Source organism: Chiloscyllium punctatum, chromosome 4, assembly GCF_047496795.1.
Source record: "Chiloscyllium punctatum isolate Juve2018m chromosome 4, sChiPun1.3, whole genome shotgun sequence".
Classification (NCBI taxonomy): domain Eukaryota; kingdom Metazoa; phylum Chordata; class Chondrichthyes; order Orectolobiformes; family Hemiscylliidae; genus Chiloscyllium; species Chiloscyllium punctatum.
Window position 1 is genome coordinate 88,982,443 of NC_092742.1, and position 16,133 is coordinate 88,998,575.

Sequence of the window (16,133 nt, forward strand, 5' to 3'; positions counted from 1 at the left end):
ACAAGTGGATAAGGCGGTCAAGGAGGCATATGGCATGCTTGCCTTCATTGGTTGGAGCATAGAGCATAAAAACTGGCAAGTCATGTTGCAGCTGTACAGAACGTTAGTTAGGCCACATTTGTAATATTGTGTACAGTTCTGGTTCCTACACGACCAGAAGGAGGTGGAGGCTTTGGTACAGAAACGGTTTACCGGGATGTTGCCTGGTTTAGAGGGTATTAACTATGAGGGGAGATTGAATAAAGTTTTCACCTGAACGTCAAAGGCTGAGGGGTCTCCGACAGAGGTTGAGAAAATTACGAGAGTTATGGACAGAATAGATAATCTTTCTCCCAGGGTAGAAATGTCAATTACGAAGAGACATAGGTTTAAGGTAAAAGGAGTAAGTTTAAAGGAATTGTGAGAGGCACAATTTGTTTTTTACACAGCGGCTGTTAAGTGTCTACAATGCAGAGGAGATGGTGGAGGTAGATACAATAGCAACATTTAAGAGGCATCTTGACAGATACATGAATAGATAGCGAACAGAGGGAAACACACTGCGTAGAAGCAAAAGATTTTTAGCTTAGAAAGGCATTGTGTGTTGGTGCAAACTTGGCTGAAGAGCCTGTTGCTGTACCGACCTTTTCTGTGAGACACCAGAAGCAATTTCCTTCTCCTCCTGGCCCTCACCTGACGAATGAACCAAAAATAATTTTGTAAACGTTTAGTTCTTTGGATCTCTTCTGGCCCCGGTGCTGTTCCTCACTGGATTGAATCCCCCCCCCCCCCCAGCCAATGCCTCCTGCTCAGGATCAGCACAGAGGTCACACTGACATTGGTGATCTCCTCACCCGGAAGTTAGCCCCTGAATCCATTATTCAATGGATCAGGGACTGCAAAACGAGGAGGTCGGCCCACACAATCAGAATAATTCAAAACCTCGAAGGTTAACCTTAATCAATAATCCAATTGCTGAGGTTTTCCTCAAGAGGACCCTCTGAGGATAGATGGCGTTGTTTGACTGGCTCCGAGACAGTTCCTAAGAAGCACTCACCTTATCAATCATTCATGATGCGGAGGGAGGGCAGTCCATCCTCCACAGAAAGTGGCGTCTGCCTTGTTCGTTTATTCAAAGAAAACAAATCGATGTGAAAGTGCTTAGGGTGGAAGTGAGTTAATGTCCTGGGAGCCAAGAGACATTGCTGACCAAATGCCAAAAAAACCTTAATCCATCTTAAAAAAAGATGGGAGCGATGGAGATTAAGATATTCACTCCTTCCACTGAGTCAAAATCTGGAGAGAAAGAAATTGAGAACTTGTAACTAAAATGGTTGACACTGTCACTACAGTGATAAAAAAAATTTTGCATTTACATAGCACAGTTCACAACCTCTTGAAGCACTAATGCCTCCATCTTCCACTGCTTCATCAATGGCCTGCATGAGGTCAGACGCGGGAATGTTTTCTGATAATTGCAAAATGTTTTACACTATTCATGACTCTTTAGATACTGAAGCAGTCCATGTTCAATTGCAACAAGATCTGGACAATAACCAGGCTTGGGCTGACAAGTAGCAAGTGACATTAGCACCACACAAATGTCAGGCAATGACCCACCTCCAACAAAAGACAATCTAACCACTACCCATTAACATTCAATGACATTACCATCATTGAATGCTCAACTATTAACATCCTGTAGGTTAATATTAACCAGAAACTCAATTTGCCCCAAAAAGACAGTGGCTACAAGAGAAGGTCAGGGGCTAGGAATATTTCTGCGGGTAACTTCCCTCCTGACTTTGCAAAGCCTGTCCACCATCTATAAGGCACACATCAGGAGTGTGATGGAATACTCCCCACTTGCCTGGATGGCTGTAGCGCCAATTACAATCAAAAAGCTCGACACCATCCAGGAAAAAGTCATCAACTTGACTGGCACGACATCCACAAACATCCACTCCCTCCACCACTGATGCTCAGTAGCAGCAGAGTGTACTATCTACAAGATGCACGATGGAAATTCATCAAAGATCCTTAAACAACACTTTCCAAAACCATGACCACTTCCTTCTAGAAGGGCAGTATGGGATTACCACTACCTGCAAGTTCCTCTCACTATCCTGACTTTGAAATATATCACCGTTCCTTCACAGTGGCTGGGTCCAAATCCTGGAATTCCATCTCTAACAGCATTCCGGATCAATCTACAGTACATGGACTGCAGCAGTTCAAGAAGGCAGCTCACCATGTATTTAGTTGTGAAGCACTTTTCTCAGTTCTCTCAAGGGATGGGCAATAAATGTGACTAACTAGTGACATCCATGAGAGAACTGAGAAAAGTGCTTCACAACTAAATACATTAAATCAGGTCTGAAGGAGACAGTCTTACTGGGCATGAAACGTTGACTATTTTTCAGTCTCTGTAGATGCTGCCAGACTTGCTGAGTTTCTCCAGCATTCTCTGTGTTAGTTTCAGATTACCAGAATCTGTAATATTTTGCCTTTATTAAGTACCTAATTGGTGTTATAATGCAGGAAGCACGGCAGGCAATTTGTTCACAGCAAGCTATACATTGTTAAACTTGAAAGGGTGCAGAAAATGTTTTGCCAGGGTTGGAGGATTTGAGCTACAGCGAGAGGCTGAATAGGCTGGGGCTATTTTCCCTGGAGCATCAGAGGTTGAGGAGTGACCTTATAGAGGTTTATAAAATCATGAGGTACATGGATAGGGTGAAGACCCAAGGTATTTTTCCCAGGGTAGGGGATTCCAGAGCTAGAGGGCATAGGTTTAGGGTGAGAGGAGAAAGAAATAAAAGGGACCTAAGGGGCAACTTTTTCACACAGAGGGTGGTGTGTGTATGGAATGAGCTGCCAGAGGAAGTGATGGAGGCTGGTACAATTACAACATTTGAAAGGCATCTGGATGGGTATATGAATAGGAAGGGTTTAGAGGAGCATGGGCCAAAAGCTGACAAATGAGACTAGACTTATTGAGGATATCTGGTCAGCATGGACCGGTTAAACTGAAGGGTCTTCTACCGTGCTGTACATCTGTTTGACTCTAAGCTCAACCAGTAAGTACAGTAAATAGAAAGAGCAGATAGACAATCTATTTGAGATATTAATTGAAAAGCAAGATACCACAAGTGCTGTATATTTGTAAAAGAAATTAGAAAATGGTGCAAATGGTCAAGGAGCAACCATGGGGAGAGGGGAACACAGTTACCATATCAGGTACCACTCAGCAAAACTGGGAAAACGTAGGGACATAATTAAGTTCAAAATCACACAACACCAGGTTATAGGCCAACAGGTTTAATTGGAAGCACTAGCTTTCGGAGCGCCGTTCCTTCATCAGGTGTTTGTGGACTATAACCTGGTGTTGTGTGATTTTTAACTTTGTATACCCCGGTTTAACACCGGCATTTCCAAATAGGGACATAATAGGTTTCGAGGAAGAGATAAAGAGATGTGTCAAGGTTAAAGGCAATGGGGCTAAAATTAGGAGAGACTGAAGGATGGAAGAGGTGGTTGTAAAGGACCAGAGAGATTGGTGACAAGGCAGACAAAGAGACAAGACATAAAACAAGTGCCCTGATCAGAGGAGCTGCTGACTGGAAAAACAGGAAACCAAAGGAGCAACAGAAATAAAATGGAGCAGAGTTTGCATTTAGAGACCATTGAAATCCAGAAGACTACCAAGTGCATCATCAAAACAGATGATCCTTCCCTCCACAGATGCTGCCCTAATGTACTGGATATTTCCAACATTTTATTAATGTTTAATTTAGTACTTTAAGTGCTGGTTGGGGGCTGGTATTTTTGGGAGATCAGAAGCGTTGGCATTGGGAGACTTGTATCTGTATGGACAGAAGGAAAATCAGTGTTGGGGCTGGGGGTGGGGGGGGGGGAGGTGTGGGCGATGGAGATTAAAGCTTGGAGTGGGACAAGACTGGAAAGGATCAGAGGGACATTGGAGGCCGCAGCCAGAGGACATTTGTGGAGAAAGGCTAGGTTTAGAAAAGCCTGCCATGGAAGGCAGGCAAAGAGTCACAGTTCATGGAGCGTGGAGATTGGAGCAGGGATACGAAGGGCAAAGATGGAGAGAAAGATTCTGATAAGAGAGGGTTCCATCACTGGGGTAGTGGCCTATCTTGCTTTTGGTCGTGAGGATATGCCGGTGGGGTGGGAAAACAGCCCTGTTCCTCCTGGTCCACAAGCATTGCTGGAAAGGCATTCATCATTCTCATATATCCGTCCTCGTCTCCATTAGCTGCCAGGATTTCCAAAACCTAAAACCTGAACTAAAATAACCCAATGAAATGAGGAAAGTCCCTTCTACAGGTTTATTTACCCATCCCATCTGTTCAACAAGAGATGGGTAGATTTGTGTTTCAAATTGCTAACATTTTGACATCCATTAAATTAGATTACTTAAGTGTGGAAACAGGCCCTTCGGCCCAACAAGTCCACACCAACCCTCTGAAGAGCAACCCATTCAGACCCATACCCCTACATTTACCCCTTCACCTAATACTACGGGTAATTTAGCATGGCCAACTCACCTAACCTGTACATTTTTTGGACAGTGGGAGGAAACCGGAGCGACTGACTGTGTGGAGTTTGCACATTCTTCCCGTGTCTGCGTGGGTTTCCTCCGGGTGCTCCGGTTTCCTCCCACAGTCCAAAGATGTGCAGGTTAGGTGAATTGGCCATGCTAAATTGCCCGTAGTGTTAGGTAAAAGGGTAAATGTAGGGGAATGGGTGGGTTGCGCTTCGGCGGGTCGGTGTGGACTTGTTGGGCCGAAGGGCCTGTTTCCACACTGTAAGTAATCTAATCTAATCTAATCTAATCACCCAGAGGAAACCCACGCAGACTTGGGGAGAATGTGCAAACTCCACACAGACAGTTGCCTGAGGTGGGAATTGAACCCGGGTCTGGAACTGAGATATAAGAAAGGAATGATCACCTTATTGGGATTGTATTATGGACCCCCCAATAGTCAGAGGGAAATTGAGAAACAAAATTGTAAGGAGATCTCAGCTATCTGTAAGAATAATAGGGTAGTTATGGTAGGGCATTTTAACTTTCCAAACATCGACTGGGACTGCCATAGTGTTAAAGGTTTAGATGGAGAGGAATTTCTTAAGTGCGTACAAGACAATTTTCTGATTCAGTATGTGGATGTTCCTACTAGAGAAGGTGCAAAACTTGACCTAGTCTTGGGAAATAAGGCAGGGCAGGTGACTGAGGTGTCAGTGGGGGAGCACTTTGGGGCCAGCGACCATAATTCTATTCGTTTTAAAATAGTGATGGAAAAGGATAGACCAGATCTAAAAGTTGAACTTCTAAGTTGGAGAAAGGCCAATTTTGACGGTATTAGGCAAGAACTAGGCAAGAACTTTTATCCTAGGATTATGTGGGAAGCAAGAGAGGAAATTGCAGTACCGATGGCAATGATCTTCTCGTCTTCACTGGCAACGGGGGTGGTACCAGGGGACTGGAGAGTAGCGAATGTTGTGCCCCTGTTCAAAAAGGGAATAGGGATAACCCCGGGAATTACAGGCCAGTTAGTCTTACTTCTGTGGTAGGCAAAGTAATGGAAAGGGTACTGAGGGATAGGATTTACGAGTATCTGGAAAGACACTGCTTGATTAGGGACAGCCAGCATGGATTTGTGAAGGGTAGGTCTTGCCTTACAAGTCTTATTGAATTCTTCGAGGAGGTGACCAAGCATGTGGATGAGGGTAGAGCAGTGGATGTAGTGTACATGGATTTTAGTAAGGCATTTGATAAGGTTCCCCATGGTAGGCTTATGCGGAAAGTCAGGAGGCATGGGATAGAGGGAAATTTGGCCAATTGGATAGAAAACTGGCTAACCGGTCGAAGATAGAGAGTAGTAGTAGATGGTAAATATTCAGCCTGGAGCCCAGTTACAAGTGGAGTTCCGCAGGGATCAGTTCTGGGTCCTCTGCTGTTTGTAATTTTTATTAATGACTTAGATGAGGGAGTCGAAGGGTGGGTCAGTAAATTTGCAGATGATACGAAGATAGGTGGAGTTGTGGACAGTGAGGAGGGCTGTTGTCGGCTGCAGAGGGACTTAGATGTGATGCAAAGCTGGGCTGAGGAGTGGCAGATGGAGTTCAACCCTGCCAAGTGTGAGGTTGTCCATTTTGGAAAAACAAATAAGAATGCGGAATACAGGGTTAATGGTAGGGTTCTTAGTCAGGTGGAGGAACAGAGGGATCTTGGGGTCTATGTACATAGATCTTTGAAGGTTGCCACTCAGGTGGATAGAGTTTGTAAGAAGGCCTATGGAGTATTATCGTTCATTAGCAGAGGGATTGAATTCAAGAGTCGTGAAGTGATGTTGCAGCTGTACAGGACTTTGGTTAGGTCACAGTTGGAGTACTGTGTGCAGTTCTGGTCGCCTCACTTTAGGAAAGATGTGGAAGCTTTGGAGAGGGTGCAGAGAAGATTTACCAGGATGTTGCCTGGAATGGAGAGTAGGTCGTACGAGGATAGGTTGAGAGTTCTTGGCCTTTTCTCGTTGGAACGGCGAAGGATGAGGGGTGACTTGATAGAGGTTTATAAGATGATCAGAGGAATAGATAGAGTAGACAGTCAGAAACTTTTTCCCCGGGTACAACAGAGTGTTACAAGGGGACATAAATTTAAGGTGAAGGGTGGAAGGTATAGGGGAGATGTCAGGGGTGGGTTCTTTACCCAGAGAGTGGTGGGGGCATGGAATGCGCTGTCCGTGGGAGTGGTAGAGTCAGAATCATTGGTGACCTTTAAGCGGCATTTGGATAGGTACATGGATGGGTGCTTAATCTAGGTTAGAAGTTCGGCACAACATCGTGGGCCGAAGGGCCTGTTCAGTGCTGTATTGTTCTATGTTCTATGTTCTATGTTCTAACTTTCGAAAGCTGATTGGAGGCAGATGTTCGCAGGTAAAGGGACAGCTGGAAAATGGGAAGCCTTCAGAAATGAGATAACAAGAATCCAGAGAAAGTATATTCCTGTCAGGGTGAAAGGAAAGGCTGGTAGGTATAGGGAATGCTGGATGACTAAAGAAATTGAGGGTTTGGTTAAGAAAAAGAAGGAAGCATATGTCAGGTATAGACAGGATAGATTGAGTGAATCCTTAGAAGAGTATAAAGGAAGTTGGAGTATACTTAAGAGGGAAATCAGGAGGACAAGACAGGGACATGAGATAGCTTTGGCAAATAGAAATAAGGAGAATCCAAAGGGTTTTTACAAATATATTAAGGACAAAAGGATAACTAGGGAGAGAATATGGCCCCTCAAAGATCAGCAAGGCCACAGAAAATGGTGGAGATACTAAATGAATATTTTGCATTGGTATTTACTGTGGAGAAGGATATGGAGACTCTAGGGAAATAGATGGTGACATCTTGCAAAATGTCCAGATTACAGAGGAGGAAGTGCTGGATCTCATAAAATAGTTAAAGGTGGATAAATCCCCAGGGCCTGATCAGGTGCACCCTAGAACTCTGTGGGAAGCTAGAAAAGTGATTGCTGGGTCTCTTGCTGAGATTTTTGTATCATCGATAGTCACAGATGAGCTGCCGGAAGACTGGAGGTTGGCTAACGTGGTGCCACTGTTTAAGAAGGGTGGTAAAGACAAGTCAGGGAACATTTGACCGGTGAGCCTGACCTCAGTGGTGGGCAAGTTGTTGGAGGGAATCCTGAGGGACAGGGTGTACATGTATTTGGAAAGGCAAGGACTGATTCGGGATAGTCAACATGTCTTTGTGCATGGGAAATCATGTCTCACAAACTTGATTGAGTTTTTTGAAGAAGTAACAAAGAAGATTGATGAGGGCAGAGCAGTAGATGTGACCTATATGGACTTCAGTAAGATGTTTGACAAGGTTCCCCATGGGAGACCGATTAGCAAGGTTAGATCTCATGGAATACAGGGAGAACTAGCATTTGGATACAAAACTGTCTCAAAGGTAGAAGACAAAGAGTGGTTGTGGAGGGTTGTTTTTCAGACTGGAGGTCTGTGACCAGTGGAGTGCCACAAGAATCAGTGCTGGGTCCTCTACTTTTTGTCATTTATATAAATGATTTGAATGTGAGCAAAAGAGGTACAGTTAGTAAGTTTGCAGATGACACCAAAATTGGAGGTGTAGTGGACAGCGAAGAGGGTTACCTCAGATTACAACAGGATCTGGACCAGATGGACCAATGGGCTGAGAAGTGGCAGATGGAGTTTAATTCAGATAGATGTGAGGTGCTGCATTTTGGGAAAGCAAATTTTAGCAGGACTTATACACTTAACGGTAAGGTCCTAGGGAGTGTTGCTGAACAAAGAGACCTTGGAATGCAGGTTCATAGCTCCTTGAAAGTGGAGTTGCAAGTAGATAGGATAGTGAAGGCGGAGTTTGGTATGCTATCCTTTATTGGTCAGAGTATTGAGTACAGGAGTTGGGAGGTCATGTTGCGACTGTACAGGACATTGGTTAGGCCACTGTTGGAATATTGTGCGCAATTCTGGTCTCCTTCCTATCAGAAAGATGTTGTGAAACTTGAAAGGGTTCAGAAAAGATTTACTAGGATGTTGCCAGGGTTGGAGGATTTGAGCTATAGGGAGAGGCTGAACAGGCTGGGGCTGTTTTCCCTTGAGCATTGGAGGCTGAGGGGTGACCTTATAGAGATATACAAAATTATGAAGGGCATGGATAGGGTAAATAGGCAAAGTCTTTTCCCTGGGGTCGGAGAGTCTAGAACTAGAGGGCATAGGTTTAGGGTGAAAGGGGAAAGATATAAAAGAGATCTAAGGGGAAAGATATAAAAGAGATCTAAGGGGCAACTTTTTCATGCAGAGGGTGGTATGTATATGGAATGAGCTGCCAGAGGAAGTGGTGGAGGCTGGTACAATTGCAACATTTAAGAGGCATTTGAATGGGTATATGAGTAGGAAGTGTTTGGAGGGATATAGGCCGGGTGCTGGCAGGTAGAACTAGATTGGGTTGGGATATCTGGTTGGCATGGATGGGTAGGACCGAAGGGTCTGTTTCCATGCTGTACATCTCTATGACTCTATGACTCTGGTGCTGTGAGGCAGCAGTGCTAACCACTATGCCACCGTGCTGCCCACTTCCTCAAGACCTAAACCCAGCCATTTGCTTTGGGGTGTTAAAATCGCCAGCGATGAAACATGCACCAGATAGAAGGAAAAACAAACATACAAGACATTTAAACATAGGCAGAGAAAGACAGTGCATAGAGATATTTGATTTGATTTATTGTTGATCCATGTACCTAAGTACAGTGGAAAGTTTTGTTGTGTGTGTAGTACAGACAGATCATACCAATCAAGATATACAGATCATAGGGTGATTAAACAGAGTGAGGAATTCAAAGTTACTGCTGAACAGGAGGTGCACAAAGCAAGATCAATATTAGTTTGAAAATTTTGAGGTCCTTTCAGCACTCTAATAACAGTGGGGAAGAAACTGTTCATGAATCGGTTCTTGTTATGTGCGTTTAAACTTTTGTATCTTCTGTTCGACAGAAGAAGTTGGAAGAGATTAAAACTGGAATGGGAGGGGTCTTTGATGATGTTGACTGCTCTTCTGCAGCAATGAATAGATGGAGTCAATGGATGAGAGTATAGCTTATGTCTGGGCTGTATTCACAACTTTCTGTAGTTTCTTACGGTCCTGGGTACAGCAGAAGCCATGAGGCACCCAGATAGGATGGTTTCTGTGGTACATCTGTTAAAGTTGGTGAGGGTCCTTATGAACATGCCAAATTTCCTTAGCCTCTTGAAAAAGAGGAGGCGTTGTTGTGTTGGCGAGCTTTCTTGACCATCACATCTATTTGAGTGGTTCAGAACAGAGGAATAGGCACATAACACTGGCAAAAAGAGACAATGTGACACAGAAAGCATAAGGTAAGTGAATGATGAACATAAAGGGTGAGAAAGAGCAAGGGACAGAGGCAGATACATATGCAGATAAAGCTGAGGTGGCTGTAAGCAGATGGAGATTGAGACAAAGGCAAATATTTGAAAGTGCTGTGCTATTCTCAGGACACTTCAACATTAAGAACCTTGTGTCATGACAATGAGAAGAGCTGGGCGAAATTGAAATTGAAAAATTTCAAGCATTTGAAGTCAGCAGGGGAGAACAGAACTGCTGACAAGATACAAAATGGAATGTCATCCAATCATTCATTGTTAGACCAGGAGCAGTGGCTGTTCCTAATATGGTCTCAGAGACAGTGGAGAGTGTCAAAGTAAAAATGAAGTCTCTTTCAGGATGAGTTGTGAAAGCTGCAAACAAGCTGGGAAATCCAGGCTGCAGTTCAACTGTGTGACAGGAAACAGACAGCAATGGCTCATGGCTGGTTTTTGGGGTGGAAGGTGGATTGCCCAGGAGTTCCCTAGAGTTTGCTATCAGGTATCTCACCTTTTCTGATATACATCTATTATGATATGCAGAGGTCAATTTCAAAAGTTTGCCAATGACACTAAACATGGAGATTTATAAACTTTGATGGGGACAATGTGGAGCTCCAAAGGACATTGTTTAGTGGAGTGGGCAGATAGGTGACAAATGAAGTTCAGTGTGGAGAGGTGTGATATGTTGCATTTTGCAATAAAGAACATGGAAAGACAGCACAGCTTATATAAGGGTACTATTCCAAAGGGCGCTGGAGCAGACAGAATTGAATGTACATGTACATGTATCATTAATTGTCACTAAATGGACAAAAAGAGCTGTTAATAAAGCATATGGCGTATTAGGGTTCATTAATAGGGGCATAGAGAACTGGAGCGGGGAGTTGAAGCTGCTGTCAAGGTTTCCGAGCTGCTACTGAGTTTTCACTTGCTATTTTTTCTCTCTGCTGCTGGTTGCATCTGAGAAAATCGAATTTCTAAATTTGCCCTTTTGCCAAAGTGTTTGTTTAGGGAATGTTACTACATTGGAATATTTGATCAGTAACCATTACTGTACCCATTATTCCATTACTTTTTCCAATCGAGGTATGTTATTCTAAATTCCTGATGTATTTTAACTATGGTGTTTAAATAAATTGTCTTGATTAATATCGCGTAGTGTGACCAGTTGCAGTGCATCTGGAGCATTTATCTTTTAAAATAAGAAAAAGTTCGGGTTAAGGCCTAATAAAGGGTTATGGAAAGAAGCAGGAAAATGGATCTGAGTGATTAATTGTAAGGTCCTGGGGAGTGTTGCTGAACAAAGAGACTTCGGAGTGCAGGCTCATAGCTCCTTGAAAGTGGAGTCGCAAGTAGATAGGATAGTGAAGGTGTTTGGTATGCTTTATTGGTCAGAGCATCAAGTATAGGAATTGGGAGGTCATGATGTGGCTTTACAGGATATTGATGAGGCCACTTTAGGAATATCGTGTGAAATTCTGGTCTCCCTCCTATAGGAAGGATATTGTGAAACATAAAAGGGTTCAGAAAAGATTTACAAGGATTGGAGGGTTTGAGTTATAGGGAGAGGCTGAATAGGCTGGGGCTGTTTTCTCTGGAGCATCAGTGGCTGAGAGGTGACCTTATAGAGGTTTATAAAATCATGAGGGGCATGGATAGGGTAAATAGACAAGGTCTTTTCCCTGGAGTGGGGAAGTCCAGAACTACAGGGCATAGGTTTAGAGAGAGAGGGGAAAGATTTAATAGGGACCTAAGGGGTAATGTTTTCATGAAGAGGGTGGAATGAGCTGCCAGAGGAAGTGGTGGAGGCTGGTACAATTACGACATTTAAAAGAACATCTGGATGAGTATATGAATAGGAAGGGTTTACAGGGATATGGGCCAAATGCTGGCAAATGGGACAAGATTAGGTAAGGATATCTGGTTGGCATGGACGAGTTGGACCAAAGGGCCTGTTTCTGTGGTGTACATCACGATTACTCTATCACTTGTTTGACCTTAGCCGTAGTAATGTGTACAGTTCTGGGAACATGCCATATGCAAATGCATTGAAGAGAGAGTACAGAAGCAATTTATGAGAAGGTTTCTAGAGACAAGGCAGTTCAGTTATGAGGATAGACTGAAAAATTTGGAATTGCTTTCCTCGGAGAAAACAGAAGATTTGACAGAAGTTTTCAAATTCATTTGGTGTCTTGACAGAATGAATAGCGAGGAAGTCTTGTTACTCAAACAGATCTAGAACCAGAGGACACAAATTTAAAGCATTCTACAAAAGAAGCAAATGCGAGGTGAGAGGAAAGTAAAAGATTCATAAAGTGAATAGATAAGGTGTGGGGAATGCATTACTAGGCATGCAGTGGAGGCAGGTTCAATTGAGGCATTCAAGGGGGCATTAGATGGTTATTTAAATACAGAAACTATGTGCAGGAATACAGAGAAACAGCACTGAGTTAAAATGCTCAGAGAGCCAATGCAGACATGATGGGCTGAGCAGATACAATCTAACTGTTCTGTGATTCTGAGAGCGAATAGTATTAAACACCTTTAATGGGGAACTATGATGTGATCAGGACAGTCAGTCTCATCCCTCCGTCTGTGGAAGATGTGTTTAGGGTGCTGGCCTTTTGCATGTAGAGTATAAGTAAGTTATTTTGGAAAGTAGCTTTATTGCCAACTATTTTCCTGCTTTTTTGTTCTAATTTAAATACTGTAGTATTACTGCTTTCCTTATGTGCAACTTGAATGAGAAGATGCTTTTATTGAGGATATTGATGAATTCGTCCAATTCATTTTCTGTGCGATCTCAGATACCTCATAAATCAAAACAAACACAGGAGGCATTGTTACTGTGTGGTTGTACCACGTTATGCATATGTTAGTGAGAATGAAAAAGTAGTGCCTAAAAACCAAAAAGTAGTCCTCTAGCCAAAAAGCAAAATGACTCCTGTTGAGTATGGATGGCAAGACCTTACAACTGGGGAAGGGGAAGACAGAGGTCAATCAAAAGGGAACCCACGGCAGGCAGCATTAGCACAGGATGGGATTAACAGGAATGTAGTCAATAAGGATGGAGCAGAGGAAGTAGATCATGTTGCGGAGAATTCTGAAGGAGTGGAAACTGGAGGATAGATTATGTTATGGGATTTAGATTTTATTGTCACATATACTCAAGTACTGAAGACAATAACAAGTGGATAATGCCACATATGACGCCATCTTAGGTACAAAGGTACCTAGGTTCAAAAAGCCTAGGTACAAAGAAATGAGAGAAACTGAGTTAAAAAGGTTAGCACTACCTTCATAGAATAAGTAGAAAGTAAAGAAATAAGGTGATCGTTCACATTAAAGTCCTTCTTAATTTAAACTGGAAAAATGAAGGGATTAAGTTAAATGTTCAGCAGGCTTCAATTAGTCCTCTGCTTAACTCGCTCCCTGGGAGACCTCAGCTGCCTGTTCCCAATGCCAGCATTGCAGATCATAGTGGAGCTCCCTCACTGCTCACTCCTCCTGCAATGGGCCGCCAGCCCATCGCTGCTGCTGTTGCTGAAGCTGCTGCCGTTGCTGAGGCTGCTGCCTCCCCAGTCTCCTCCTGGAGCCTTCAGAACATGTCCGGGCAGGATCCAATTGCACGCTGAGGCACCGCCACTTCGACCCAAGAGACCAGGCAAAGACACAGCCATGGGCAGCTTGCCCGGTCCACACTGAGGCCAGGAAGAAACACCAAGAGGGAAAGCAAAGAAAAAAAAAGGGGGTAAACAAGAAAGAAACAGGAAAGAAACATACAGAGTGTACGAGCTCTGGCTGAAGTGTCCTACTCCGCTGCCATCTTGGTAAGTGGCAGGAAGACTGGCCCAGAAAAGGAAGTCTTCAGGGCCCCAATGCTTCAGATTCAGTGAACATTGTATAGGAAATCTGCACACAGCTAGATCCCACAAATAGCTTTGTGGTAATGATCAATCCACTGTTTTTTTGGGTGTTGTTTTCTTGAGGGCCAACTCCACTTACAAAGAATACTGTGGGATCTTCCCTATCCACCTCAGATGGGAGATGGGGTCTTGATTTGAACCTCTGACAATGCAGCAGCCCCCTCAGCACTTTTCTGGAACTACAGTTCAGGTGTCTGGCGGAGGACGTAAACCCATTGGGGAGCGCATGAAGTAACAGTCAGGGAAAGGACCACAATGCCTGTCAACATTTTTACCTCTCAGCAAAAATGCAGGGAGGTCTGTATTGCAAAAAGCAATTACATTAGCTATTCATTGCATGACATTAGAGTTTGTTCAATGATTATTTTATAGATATACACTCACAGTTCTTCTTTATAATTATCCACCTGGTCTGTGATCCACGACTGTAAATATCGAATGTTTTCACCAACGTTCATTCATTAAAATACATGGAAGATTAATGTCAGTAAGAACAGAGTATCAAGGCCCATACCTGGATGTACTCAGCTATTCCTGTCTTTTGACTAGATTTAGAATGCATTATTATAATCAGTGGTTCCATCTGAACCAGATTAATGGAGACTGCAGTCATTTCTCGATAGATGGAGCTCATTTATGTTTGACTAGTTACTAGATAATAGCTTCACAAGGCCTGTTGCTCTTGTTCACTTTGAAATTGCATGCACCTATTTTGAGAAGGCCACTGTGAGGAAGTGAAAACAATCGCAGAGATTGCTGATCAAGCAGATATTGGGCGAGTGATAGCAAAAGATTTTGTTTTCAATCTTAAAACGTGCAGTTAATCTTGCCCCTGAATAGCTGTCTAACATTTTTTTTTTGATTCTTCTACAGGATGTCGGCATCATTGGCCAGACTACAAAGAGGAACCTCGATTATCTGAACGACACGGGCGGGGAGCATTTTGTTCGGACAATCGAATGCCAGATAACACAGTTTAGCCAAGCATCGGGACCTGGTGACCTTGGTGGATAATCTGAATTTGGATAATCGAATGCCGGATCATCATGGTTCCTGTGTAGCATTTGTTGCCCACTCTTGAGAAGGTGGAGGAGAACTGTCTCTTGAACTGTTACCATCCAAGCTGCCAGAGAGAGACGTCCAGGATTCTGACCCAGTGACAGTGAAGGAAAGGCAATATAACTCTGAGCCAGGACGGTGTACGGCTTGCTGGGGAACTTGCTGATACATTTGCTGCCTTTATCCTTCTGGGTTGCAGGTTTGGAAGGTGCTCTTGAAAAATAGCTGAGCTCCTGCAGTGGTGTCCATCAGGGAGCAAATGTGCCCGGTGATGAATGGGATGTCATTTAAGAGGGCTGCTTTGCCCTGGATGGTGTCCAGGTTCTGCAACATTGTCGGAGCTGTGCTCCTCCAGGCCAGTGGAGAACGTCCATCACAATCCTAACTTGTGCCTTATAAATAGTGGACAGGCTCTGGGAAGACAAGACAGCGAGTTACCCACCGCAAAATTATGAATGTACGAGCATGCAAGTTAATGGCAGGAAAAGTAAACCATTTGATCCCTTGACCCTGTTCTGCCATTTAATAAAATCATGGCAAATCTGATTACGGCGTCTCCATGCTGAATAAGAATAACCTTTCACCCACTTGTTTAAACAAGAATCTATCTGAATCTGCCTTAAAAGTATTCAAAGGCTCTGTTTCCACTGCCTTTTGAGGAAGAGTTCCAAACATTCATGAATCTATAAGAGAAAAGAAAATCACCAAATCTCTTTCAAATGGATGGCTCCTTATTTTCAAACAACAGCCCTTTGTATTAGATTCTCCCATGAGAGGAAATATTCCTTCCACATTCGCACTGTCAAGTCCTCTCGGGGTCTTATATTTTCGCCATGTTGCTGCTAAATTGACTAAACTCCAAAGGATACAAGTCTAGGCTGTCCAACTATCGCTTACAAGGCAACCCAAACATTTCAGTTATTAGAGTCGAAGAGTGTGGTGCTGGAAACACACAGCCGGTCAGGCAGCATCTGAGGAGCAGGAGAGTCGACATTTCGAGCACAAGCTTTTCCTGATGAAGAGCTTATCTTTGAAACGTCGATTCTCCTGCTTCTCGGATGCTGCCTGACCGGCTGTGTGTTTCCAGCACCACACTCTTCGACTCTGATCTGCAGTCCTCACTTTCTCCCATTTCACTTATGAGTCTAGTGTGATGATGCCCTAACTTTAAGAGGTTATTTTGTTCTGGTTTCTTTTAAGGGAGAGATTGAACGAGAGGTATGGA

The 16,133-nt window shown here is 43.5% G+C and overlaps 1 protein-coding gene across 1 annotated transcript in view; it reads left to right on the plus strand.

Annotated features, from left to right (window-relative positions):
• LOC140476514 (transmembrane protein 121) overlaps positions 1-15,845 on the plus strand; it is a 134,839-nt gene extending 118,994 nt beyond the window's left edge. The window contains exon 2 of the transcript XR_011960499.1: positions 14,723-15,845. The gene's annotated coding sequence lies outside the window, so the exon portion shown is untranslated. The remainder of the gene's footprint in view (positions 1-14,722) is intronic.
• Positions 15,846-16,133: the final 288 nt, after the last annotated feature.